General features: G+C 37.5%; 1 long non-coding RNA gene across 1 annotated transcript in view; it reads right to left on the bottom strand.

The window, feature by feature from the left end:
• Window positions 1–9,522, bottom strand: part of LOC135291165 (uncharacterized) — a 64,255-nt gene extending 54,733 nt beyond the window's left edge. Inside the window, exons 1-2 of the long non-coding RNA XR_010354034.1 lie at window positions 9,459–9,522; window positions 7,141–7,195 (exon numbers count right to left, since the gene is read on the bottom strand). This is a non-coding gene — a long non-coding RNA (uncharacterized LOC135291165). The remainder of the gene's footprint in view (window positions 1–7,140; window positions 7,196–9,458) is intronic.
• Window positions 9,523–13,424: the final 3,902 nt, after the last annotated feature.

Below are 13,424 nucleotides of genomic sequence, written 5' to 3'. Positions count from 1 at the left end.
AAATATCAGGCTCTGCATCAGAATCATCATCACTCAGGAGGTTTCTATCAGAAAGAAGAAAACTCTACTTACAAAACAATTTAGAAAGTATTCGTTTTAACTTGCAGTAGTTTGGTATTAGAGTGTTGTTCTCTCTTCAGTCAAAGTCTGGGCTCAGGTGTATATAATGAAGTGGAGAGTAAATGAAACTTGCAGAATCTTTCTGTCTCTACAAATCCATCACTCACAGGGATAAAAGTCAATTAGAATTACTTTTTTCCAGATCATTTACACATAAGCAGAAATAAAAATATTTTTTGTGATCATAACAAAAAAATTAACAAAATTCTATTGAAAATCACAGAGTAAAATCACTGCAACAAATACCCTGGGAGACTGGCAGAACCAGAGAGTCTTGAAAAATTAAAAGTTCCCAGGTGCTTAGATTGATTGTTTTTCAGGATGTGTCCCCAAGACAGGAACAGAAATTTCAGATGCTTGGATTTTTCTTTCAAATGGAACACAATCTTCTTTCTCTCTCTCTCTCTTTTTTTAATAATAAACAAACATTCATCACTCACCTTGTTGCACTGACACAACAAATATATGAAGAGCACACAGCCAAAATCAAAGTCCCAAAACTGTCAGTGGAAGAGCAAATTTGCCAAGAACTTTGTCTGAGAAGAGTAGCCACAACATACAAGCACTTTGAGCTAAAAAAAACTCCAGATTTTGCTGTGCAGTTTGATAAAGCAGCAAAGAAAAAAAACAAAACAAAACAAAACAAAAAACAAAAACCAAAAAAAAACACCCACCAAAAACAAAAAAACCCCAACCAAACAAAAAAAACCCAAAACCAAAACAAAAAAAAAATACCCCAGAACTCCAGAGTGGTGTAGAAGTCCTGAATTCTTATCATGATTCAGCTCTGCTTTGTCATGAAAAAGAACAAGTCAATATTCATGGCACTGTCATGGTAATTTTCAACAGGTTTGTCAAAGAATTGTCCAAAACTTAAGCTGAGAGGCTTAGCTGTCAGACCAGGAAAATTTAATAGGAGGAAGCAAATGATTGAATGAAATTGTTGAAAAATTCTAACTATATATTGTGATAAAACACTACTCCTAAAAATCTGAATAAAATCATGTTCTGCATAAACAATAAATGTCAACAACAGTATTCTGCACAAAAGCTATGAAACAAAAAAGTATTGCTGCACTAAACCTTTTTTATGTTATTTTGTTTCATTTTATTTCATCATATTAATTTAGCAGCTATTTCTTCAACAATTATAATTATCACCAAGGCAGATATGATATGCCTGGGGACAAAAAATTGACATTTAAATATTTAATCCTGTTGTCAGAAACCTGCTGATATTGATTTTCATTAAAAATAATAACAAAAGTAATAACAAAGAAATAACAAAGCATTGGCCTTTAGCTCTAAAATGTAACATTTTAGAGACTACTTCCCCCATTTATAAAATTATGTGGCTAAATACTCCTTATGTACTTTTGAAAGATTGTCCTATTTTTTCTAAATCACATTCACACAGTCTTTTTTCCCTACATAGGAAGAATTACATTGGAACAAGAGGGAAGTCCTTTTGTTTACACTTGTTTAATCCAACCCACAGAAATATGCAGCTGTAGAAAAGCAAATGAACAGACTACTTTAACAACTTTACTACTTACATGACCAGGAGAGCAAGATTTTAATATTTGCTAAGCCAAAATGCTAAACAGCAGCCACCAAAGGAATGGAGTTCTTTTTGCAGTGGTAAATAACCACTTTTATGCTGAAAAGGTGATTTCTGAAGGCCTGAGGGTTTGACCCTTAGCTGGTGTAAACCAGGCAACCAACACAGGGGAAAGCCAAATTCTGATGCAGAGGGAGCGGCTGGAGGTAAGAAGAGGTGAAAGTGATGGAGTACAACAAGGCAGCCACGGTAACTGGGAACATTCGAGACAGCATTTACATTTCCATTTCTTGGTGGTTTTTGAACTTAGGAGTGAGTGCCCTTAGAGTTTTCTGGTCACAGAGGTGTGATTTCTACAGTCTCAGCCTACTGATGTGAGCAGGTGGGCGTCCATGTGCAGAGATGAAGTATTAAAATATGAAAAAATACATGATTCTTCTGTATTTTTCTTCTGTATGGGAAAGCATGCACAATGGCCATAGCTTGAAGTAATATATTTGGATAAAACTATTTTTGAAAAGTAAAAATGCTTATTTGTTCCTTATTTGTAAAAAAATCTTATTTGTATAAAAAGATTTAGAACAGTGGATCATATTGCAGCACCTGAGGAAAAAAATGGCAGTTCAATGCCTTGAATTTTATGTCTGTCACCTTGTTATCCCCTGTCAGTTCAAAATTTTATTATCTTCTGCATATTGTTTTCATGCGACTGCAACTTACAGTTTGATGCACTATATTTTGATTTTAAAAGGATGGCAGACTTTTCAGGGCAGGCCTAATGTGTTCTTCTGTGCATAATGTATCCAGCTGACCAATGCTCAAGCTTCAATTACAAACGTGAACACAATGTAAGAGGTAGAGCAGGTAACGTGTTTAAGATGGGTACACCTGGCAGACCAGTGTCCCTCTCCTCATTGTACCACTTGTTTAGCAATTTCAAATTATGTTCACTATTACTACAGCAGCAGAAGAAAACTTTGGTTATTGAAGATTCAGCTTTTAAATCCTACTTTTAATTACTTTATTCTAACATCACATCAGACATCAGCTTGAGTGTAGTACAGATCATCACAAGTATTTCAATGTATTATTTGTCTCTGTCAACACACAGACTTTAACAGATTTAGAACTGATTTAACAGCACCAGGGAAGGGGCCTGAATTGAGCCACTATAAGCTCAGCTACACAGGAGGTGGGTGTGAAAATTTCTTTTTTGGGAAGGACACAATGGCAATTCTGAAAGTTCCTGAGATGCAAATTTTAAGGATAAAGCATTTATATGAATTATATGAAAAATATGAAAAAAGGATAGATCAGAAAAGTCATGTAAAATCAATTTTTAATTTGTGGCCACTGCCTACATGGATTCAGAGTCTGGCTTTCAAAAGCCATATAGACCTAGAGAGTTTGCAGGCATTCAGTGCTTTGGAAAAGAAAGAATCTATGAGCTTCAAGTCAGAAATAACCATAAGAGAGAGGACAAACACTAAATGACAGATCAAAAATGTGGGCATACTAGGTATTTCACAGTTTCAAAGCAAACAAAATACTAGGTCTCTCTGGCACATTTCAATGCCTGACTTCTGAAAAAGGGAAAATTATGACCCTCTGAGAAATAAGTAGAAATAATAAATAATGTTGGAGAGATTTCCATAAAATTAGATGTTGGTCTTTCATAATACGATGATAAGTAGAGGATATTTCCAAAGTCAGCAAAGGTTTTTTGGCATCAATTCAGCTATGTTAAGGGAAATTGTGGATTTGTTTTATTATTCACACTTAGATTGTTGATTTCTTCTTCTAAGGTGTAATGTCTGACTGGTTATATGAGTTTGAAGCAAGCATATATTACCAGAAGTATTTTATTAGTATAATACAAATTTAGTTTTAACCCTTGCTTTTTCCTAGACCAATTATTTTTATGTTAAATATAATTAAAATTACATTTATCCCTTTATTTATTATAACCTATTGGTATACTTCATGTTTTACACATTTATGAAGTTGTAACTAAGGCAAGAGTTACACAATAATATGTAGAAAATAGCATATAAATTCTTCTTTATCTAATGGATATGCTTCTAAAATATAAGCATGGAGATTTGAATTGACAGACAGGTTGCTTGCCAACTCTAAATACGGCACAATGTAAATTCGGACACAAATAAATATGCTTTTTAGTATCTGTTTTGAGTTACCAAAAACAGTTTGGATGTCAGCAACAATGTATGAGCCAAAATAAAAACAGTGGGTAGAATAAAATTGGTGCAAACAGATTGGCATCTACCGACTTGCAGATGCTGTGGTTTGCTAACTATCTGACTATCTTGGTAGAATATGGCATGTATCCAATGCAAACTTCTTTTTTTTAAACAAACAAACAAAATGCGGAGCGTAATGAGAGACCAAGAAATACAAGTTCATACCTCTGTTATTGTTCAGAACTCTGTTTCCTTTATAGAGCTATCAAGACATTTAAATTATAGAGATATAAAAAGTCTTCACTTTTATCTGCACCTTAGTTTGCTCTGCAAAAGACCAGACACTTTAAAGATACTGTTGGTTGGATCACCACAGTTAATATTAAAACAATACTAAGAGTGGACAAACAGGAATTTCCGAAGGCAGGATGCTTTTTGATTATTTGTAAACCTAGCTATAGCCCTTAATTAAGCCATTTTGAGTTGTTTAGATCTGTCCATTATAGAAGATCTGAATGGCTTTGGTAGATTAAGATATTTCATTTAGGGGCAGTCATAAATCTACCAAAGTACAAAATCAACACAGCGAATAAAGAGGGTATCCACACTGCTCTTTAGTTCTCCTGTCCCTAACCTCACAATCTCTGGTGAATTATTACCAAACCCTCACAGAGGAATTATCCTAGGAATTACTATCCTTGACCAAGCCAGAAAAAGCAGCAGCTGATTAATTCCTGTCACTGAATGACAGAAGATAAAGTGAACCACAGAACTGAAATTGCATCTGTGCATTCACGAGGTTGGCACATTCACAGGGATAAATCTAAATTTACACTGGGCACTCTGTATAAGTCTGAGTTAAGTTTCATTGCTCCAGGAAAAAAAGTACCGCTATAGTAATTGTAACACAACAGTTGCCCACAGTGTACTTGCTCAAATCTTAGGAAAAATACCATAATTTCAACTGACTAATATTATTTCATCTTCAGAATACATAAAGTATTGTATTCCAGCACAACTTTATTGAAAAGTAGATGGACTAGGATTATTGTCCTGCTTCAACCTCTATTTCAATGAAGGAGAAAGCATAAAACACATCAGATGAAGCAATGAAATGCTAAAGACAACAGAAGGAAAATAACTATTTCATGCTGCATCAACAAACAAACAAACAAAACATTTACTTCTTTCTCTTGATCAGGATCTCTGACATGTGATCATCATTTATAAAATGCACGCATATATTCCAAAGTAATTGCAAATCAGAAGGAAACAGGGTAGGATACTGGAAGTCGTCTTAAGTGTAACTAAGAACCCTTCATAGTAACAAAGATAAATCTTGAACACACTCAAAACTGTCGCCTCAAACTCTGTGAGGATAGTGTTCTCTGCTGTATCCTTTAAACAAGAACTGAGTCTCTGTTGAGGAACAGGGAAGGAAACTCTGAGGAAGTGACCCCTTACACAACTTGTCCTATGCCTGAGTATTCCACACTAAACAGAAACAACAATTCTGCAACATGCTCCTTAGTCAGAACTCATACATTTGGTCCTTTTCTGTTTCATGAAACCTCTAAAAAACGTGTAAGTAGTGGAAAGTTTTGAATGACCTGGGGACCCCCACTGTGGAGAAACCAGGAATGAATAACCACTGGGACATCACTGGATCCACAGGTGGGGATGTCTTTTTGCATTATCTCTCCCTCCTGCCCCCTTCCCCTCCTTCCCCTCTTCTGCAGCCTCCCCCATCTCTTTCTGTTTCTCTCTCTTACATTCGTTGTTAAATAAAATCTGTATAATTGACTTTGGCATATGGTTTCAGTCACACCTTACTTTGTGCAGAGGCCTCCCTCACTAGTCAGATCTCAAAAAGGGGGATAGCCTGCTTCACCCTGGCCTTCATCAGGCTGCAGTGGAATTTCTGCTCCACTGCCTGAAATTCCTCCTCCTGCTCCTTCTTTACTTTGCCTTAGTGATTGCACTCCTCTGGCTGCAATATTTTTCTGCACAGTAAATTTTCTTCCTTCTTAACTATTTTATCCCAAAGGATAGGCTCAGACAGGCTGAGCCTTGGAGCCTACTGGCTTTGGCAGCACTGGACATAGGAGAAGCTTCTTGCAGCTCCTCACATAAGCCACGCCTACAACCCTCCCTATGGAAACATTACCACACAAACCCAATACAGTATTTTCCATACTGAAAAAGTCAAGAATACATTATTTTCCTGTAAAAATTATATAACCTTCACAGGTAAAATTAACAATTGTTGGACAGCTACTGTTTTTACTTTTTACCTCTTCTTACCTTTTATATATCATTATTCCCATAACAACATTCAATATTTAAACCCTGGCATAATGATCAATTTTTTCTATTTCAGCATTAGTTCAGTTGTCACTACCCTGTTTGGTGGGGCATTTTGAATAACCAGAAGGTTTTCAACACACCATTCATCCTACATATTTGTATAGTGCCACCCATGCACAAGGCAACCTTATGTAGTACTACTACTGTTACTGCTAATAATAATTGTAATTAACTGGGGAGGGAGAGGAATAAAAACCAGGAAAGATAACTGGTGGACACAGCTGCTGACCTGATGACCAATGCCAAGGTCTCTCCTGGGTGGTGATAAGCTGTTTCTGGTCAACTCCCCCATTTACATACTGGGCATGACTTTCTTTGCTGTGGAACATCCCTTCGGCCAGTTCAGGTCCCTCTCCCGCCACCCAGATTCTTGTGCAACTCTCACTGGCAGAGCATAAGCCACTGAACAGACCTTAACTCAGGGTAACAGAGCTCAGCAGCAGCCAAACCAGCAGCATGTTGTCAACACAATTTTCACACTGAATCCAAACCACAGCATTGTAGCTTCTGAAAGCTGAAAGCTATATCAGCTGAGACCAGGACAGATACCTTGGACACCTCTGAGGAAATGCTGTTTTCAGTTAAACACCTGCGGACTTTATAAGGACAGGAGCAGCTTGGGGAATGTGGTTATAATATACCAGTAGCAGCTTAAAAAACTAAATCAATCCACATCCAAGGAGAATAGTAGTGAAAACTACATTTCAATGTCTATTACAAAGTTTGGGGCTTATACTAAAATCTCACTAATGGAAATCTAATTGTGTTTTGAACGTGTGTGTTATCAGTTCCATTGCAATTCCTCAACCTAAATCATTCAGAGCATTAATTATTTTAAAAAAAGGTCTGTTAGTTATAAGAAAGAATTATAGATAAAGAAAATGTCCTTACTTTAGGAATTCGCAACTATGCAGCTAGTCTGCTGAAGTATCTTCCAGCTGTTGGTCTGAGTTGAAAAAGAAAAATTTGGTGTTAAGGCAACACTTGAATATTTATGTGAACACAAAACCACAACAAGGCAGATAATGGGACTTTCCACATATGTATGGCAAGGTCATTGTCCTCCAAATTAAGCTACTTTTCCAACGTACTGCAAAGAGTGCTTTCTGAGTTTTGCTAAGCTTAGGAATTCCAGCTTAGAAAACAAGTCTAGTGGTCCACAGAGAAAAAAAAAATTATTTTCCCTCCTGTCTGCTTTACCTGTGAATATGATTTCTGAATTAAATATAATCACAGAATTGGGGTCTGAGGTGAGGATGGAGGATGGAAATTAATAGCGCTTCTTATTGATCCTTCACACTTTGTAACCACTCACTAAATCAGTCACAACATCATTGCTTGTCTATGAAGACCTGCTGCAGCCAGACTTTCACATTAAACCCAGTACTGCCTGTAGCATGCTGCTTTTCAGCAGAAATTCACTTTCGCTCACAAACCAATTTTATTGTGGCCTGAAATGCAAGGGGAAATCTTGGCCTTGTGACAGTCAGCCAGGATTTTGCCAACAGATTGTTAGGCTATGGGCTCATTGAGCCAGATTTTCATGTGCATATGACCAGATGCATATTTCATGCACTCTTTCAACTCCTTCTTGATGACTACTCTAATATCAAACCATCCTGCAAAGAAATTAACTCTGTGTACTCATACAAGCTGTTTACACACTTAGTTTCACCCTCCTCAAAAGCCTGGTCAATCAGTATAGAGTATGGTCAAAAGCCTGACTTCAGCAAAGTGCCTCTGTCAGAACAAAACACCAAATTAAGTCACATCACTAGTAAGTCATACGACTTTTAAAAACATTTAATTTAAAAGTAGGGGTTGTTTTTCTTCTGAAGCACATTAGGTGCTTTTAATTCTAGTGGTAATATTTTGTGATGTTACGTCAAAGACTCATACACAGAGTAGAACTTTATTACTAATATACATAGAAAAAAGCATGTTTGAGATAGAAAGATTTGCATACATACACTTTTGCAGATATAGCCTGGCATTCACCTTTGGCAGGAGCTTCTGTCACTCAATTAATTAGCTAAATTAACAAATACATCAACAGTAGGCTTCGTGTATTACATGGGGTTTTTTTAGTTTTCTTTATTTTCTCTGCGTATTGCTGAAGGCTTTAAGTACGTCCAACACCTATTTAAATTAGTGATGGAAACTGGCATGGAGGCAAGAAAGAATTCACTTTAAATGAAGAACAGCTTCAAAGACCTGGGTTTTTGTTTTTAGGGTTTTTTCACATATTTCAAATATATAGCAAAATCACCTGGAGCTCTTTTTCAGATTTTCATGTTTCGAAAGGAATTCTAGATTTTCTCATTGATTTTGCCTTGATTTACCCATTTACAAAATTGCATGATAAAAATGCACTTATCTCACAAGACCAAGAAGGTATGAACCTAAATTTATTCTAAGATATTTGAGTGAAAGGCACTTCGAAAGTAAAAAATAGTTTTACATTAGAAACAAATCACTTGAACTGTGTAACCAGAATAAAATAAATATGCCAGTCTATTTATCTGTCCTTAAATCTTTCCTTGTCTGAAGGCAAGGATTTGTGTTCCAAAAATTTATCTTTCATCAAAATGTTTGCAAGTTTATCTTTATCTAAAGGAAATAATGGAAGTCCATGTTCCCCCTAAGATTACAGATTAATGTGAAAAACAGTGTAAATTTGCTCTAGCACGAGAGTCTCATGGTGATGACTGTACATGTACTAATGCACATTTCTAACTGTAATTCTTCTAATGACCCTGCTTCCTCTTCTGTACAGAAAACAGCCTCCGGAGTGGCTTAAGCAATTCCTAAAAGAGAAAAGGCTGTTTGCCATGCAAGCAGATAGAGTGAACCACATACAGATATTTCTCATTATGCTGAAAAGCATTCCCATAAGGTCTTTTCTTATCTAATAAATGGTGGGGGGCGGGGTATGGAAGGAGAGGAAAAATAAAGGCAAAATTGTTTCTCAAATGTAGTGGTATGATTCACATGCTTCTTGGTAATTGTTGCAATGGATAAATAATGCAACCCTTCAAATTGCTGACAATTTGTTTGTCTGATTTTATCAGCCACCAGCTACATGTTCTCTTATCACAACTCTCATCTGTCTATTTGTTTTCTGAGCAAAAATTTCTTTTTGATTTTATAGTCTTCTGACTTTTAAACTACATTTAGTGTTTTCACAATTAGTGAGGTTCTTTTCTTACCTCAAGACAGATGGCTGTAGAGGACTGACACAGAACAGCAGCTGGAAAAAGTTAACAAACTGAGTTAGCACACTTCCTACTCAGGCAGGAAGTGAACACAGGTTCAACCTGCTGTAAGGGAGTCACTGACATTTCCCCCCCCACTCTACATTTTTTTGAATACTAACTTTGCAGGAATGGATGTTCACCACAGTTGCAGTTGTAACATCACAGAACAGAGAGAAATCAAATATCTTTGCTAGGAGGAGTGAGGGGAAAGATGGCATCTTCCTGTTTCCCATAAGGACATGAAGTGGGATGACTATCTCACTGCATTTTAACAACTGTGGTGCAAAAGGAGCAGAACCTAAATTATGTGGCATGTGTATCATTAAGCTGAATAAGTCTATTACAGAATCATTAGGTCACGCTGTTGCAGCATTAGCTATTGTCACAAAGATACCACAATGCAATGGTGTTTTAGCTCTCTGGAGTACTGTTTGATGACATGATGTATTTCTCAATACTAATGGTTGAATATCTCTGTGTTTATAATAGAATTTTACTAATAAAAAAAAATATATATTTTATTCTGACTTTGTTTTCCAGATGTTGTGGCCCCAATGCAGAAGAGAAAATTTGAAACTGTTTACATATGAGCCCAAAATGAAAGACAGAAAGAAACAACACAACCCCTGTCATTTCAGTTAGGAAACACACATCCTTTTCTGCCACAGGTGTGTCAATAACTCAGGCGAGCAGTTCAGCTACACTGGGGATGATAAATCAACATCACATGAATTACTGAGAGATATATAAAGCAAAAAGCCTAAGTCATCTCATCTTGGCAGAAAACCAAGACCAAATATTTAGAAATTACTAATATTCACTTTCCAGACTTCAGAATGAAGACATATTCCTACCCAAATCCAGACTGAACAATAATGTTTATCTAGATATTTATTTTTTATTTTAATTGTATTAATAAAACAAAACACTTGAGTACGGAAAAAATAGATTTTCAGCAAGTCAGATCTAAAAATAAGTTAATACACATGAACGGATGTAAAAATGTTAGCTGTTTTCTTAGAGGATATAGTAAGAAAAACATAGCAAATGGATTGTATTCGGATGATATTTGCACTGGCTGATTAAAATCTCAGGGCATGACATTTGCCTAGCAGCTAATGAGAAACTAATTGTTCTTTGTTTGTCATATGTTACATAAATAACATTGACCCAAAACCACAGATTGTGAGAGCACAAAATCTGTTGAAACCATGAAGACAGACATGCAAATGAGAGATGCATTTTTTTTTAAGAAGAATTTTGGCTTTGAAATATCTCATAATCAGATGTTGTAATGACTCAAGAGATGAAACTTCGCTCAGGTTTAGCTACATGTAAACTGAAATAAAACCCAGAAAAGGAGGTGAACAAGAACAGCTTCCAATAAGAAGAAAAAAAGCTCTCAGTCAGAAATTTAGGTAATTCATGGTAATAAACATGCTGCTATATTATTACTATTATTTTTATTCTGAAACAAATTTATCAATATATCAGTAGGCTAATTAAAAAGAAATCTTTGCCATCTACTATAATGTTCTACATTACTTTTTTGTTTTCATTCTCAACATTTTTGAGGGACAGAAATCTTGTCAGTGTCATGGTTTCCTGTTTTAAAAGATGCAGTCATCCTGATCTCCTCAAGTTCCAGACAATATTGAGGAAATTCACTAAATTTACAACTTTTCCTGCTAGTAACTTTTCAGTAACTTAAAACTCAGCGAACATAGAAGCAGGATGGGAAGGCACATAGGAATCTAAGAACAAACTAAAGAAAAGTTACTTCCAATTCAACACCCCCTGGTTGTTGTCAGGGTGCACTGAACTCTCCCAGGATTTCACTAGCTAACAGCACATAAGATTAATGAAGCAAAGCTCTAGTAAAAGCTGCAGAGAGATTAGGGACATTATGAAATAGGCAGAGAAGGACAAGGCTTTCAAAAAGTTTCAAAAAGTATTTGCTCTTGCTAGTACTACAGGATTTGCTTAGATGGTCCTTGGGTGCTAATATACCCAGTATACACTTTCTAAGTATAAAAATTAAAAGGATAGTATTGCTCAAAATAACTTCCTTTTAAACATTAAACACTTAAAAAATGTTTTTATCATTTCTTCTATATGAACGATTCTCTTCTTTCCCATGTCCCTCTACAAATACCTAACACTGAACACAACTTTGTGACCACCAAAATGCTTAGGGACTTCTGCTGAGGCCTTTGTTCCTCCTAACATTTAATGGCAAGCTGTCATCCCCTGTTATTTTGCCTTCAAAAATGAGCCTTTGTGCAAGAGCAGACCATCATTTCCATGTACTATGGGTGGAATGAGCCTTCCTTCAAACACAAACATCCACCTCTCTGTCCACAGCGACCAGCACAATTACTTACTTGGAAAACATTAGACTTGACTCTCATCTCTCAGGTTCTTCAGAAGGGCATTCACTGTTTGTATATAATTTTTCGAAATAACATGTTTTTTATGTTGCTTTTCAGCTCAGACATAAATAAATGCAAATAATAAAAGCAAACTGTAATTTCTTATTTTTTCCAGAGATTTAAGGATCTCAGCAAGGTAAATAACAGTGTATTTGTGGTGCTTATCATAGGTGGGAAAACAAGAGATAGAAGACAAGTTAAGGTAAATAAAGGACTTCTAAGAATTTAAACGCCTTTTGATTTATCTAAACTCACACTGCAAACCAAAGGAATGAAATGTGCCCTTGTACCAGGACAGGGAATTATGACTACAGAGGAGCTCAGCTCTTCAGCTGGACAGCCCAGGAGCCTGAGGGGATGCTGTTGAGCAATGGAGGAGGAGGCAGTAGCATGAGTTCATGGCCTGCAGGGAAGACAGAAGAGGAGGAAATATTTTTCAGCCAAAGGTGCCTACAGCTATGGGCTCCATGGCTCAATGTCATCTGAGCTAACATACCAAATCAGAGTGAAATCAGACTGAATCAGTGATGTCAATCTCTGGGAAGGAAAGAACATTCCCCCCACAGGGGAGTGGGGGAGCCGGAGAAGAGTGTGTTGCAGACACGACAGTTTATGGCGTGGATGTGCACGCTGGCTGTCAATACTGCACGGTGGCATTTGACAGTGAGAAACCTCTCTTGCCAAACATGCACAAGCAGCATCCTCCTGGAGAGACATCTTTGACTCCCCTCACTGAACTGCTGCACCTCCCCGGCTCCTCCGCCGCACGGGCTGGCGCAGGGGAGCAGTTTCGGGCAAAGGCCAGGAGGGTGCCGGCAGGACGGCACGGGAGCCGCGGTCCGCGGACGCGGGGCAGCACGGCGGCTGCTCACGTTGCGCGGGTGGGGCGCTGCGTGCCGACGGCGGTGCGGGTATACCAGGTGTGGGCTCCGACAGCATCATCTACGGGGCTGCACCTCCGCCCTTACCCCGCACGCCAGCCAGCTCTTTTTTTAATTTTTTTTTCTTTTTTTCTTTTTTTTTTTTTTTTTTTTTTTTTCAGGCGAGTGCTTCCCGCAGTCGGATGGGAGCGTGGGTCCCTCCCCTCCACCCACGCTTCTCCACCCACCTCTCTCGCTGTTCCTGCGTGGTCTGGAGGGGCGGTGGGGGGAAGGGGAGCCTCTGGTCCGGGCTGCGTGTCTCGACCTCCTTTTGTGCGCTGATTTCTTGGTGTACTCCGCAGCGCAGGCAGTTCCCCCCCATCCCCTATGTGACCCTGGCACAAGTGTTTAGAAAACGCATTAATGCGCGCCTCTGTTTGTGTGTCTGTATGTGTCTGTGAGGGTTTTCTTAAGCCCATGACAAAGCACTATGAGGTCTGAATGGTAAGTGTTTTGGTTTTTCGTTTTTGTGTGTGTATGTGTGTTTGTTTTTGGTTTTGTTTTTTTTGTGATTTTTTTTTTTTTTTTTTTAGTTATTGCAATTTCTTCTGGAATCGGGATTTAAA

This window comes from Passer domesticus, chromosome Z (assembly GCF_036417665.1).
Source record: "Passer domesticus isolate bPasDom1 chromosome Z, bPasDom1.hap1, whole genome shotgun sequence".
NCBI lineage: Eukaryota > Metazoa > Chordata > Aves > Passeriformes > Passeridae > Passer > Passer domesticus.
The sequence above is the reverse complement of the archived record's forward strand: the minus strand, read 5'-3'. Positions and strand labels throughout refer to the sequence as shown.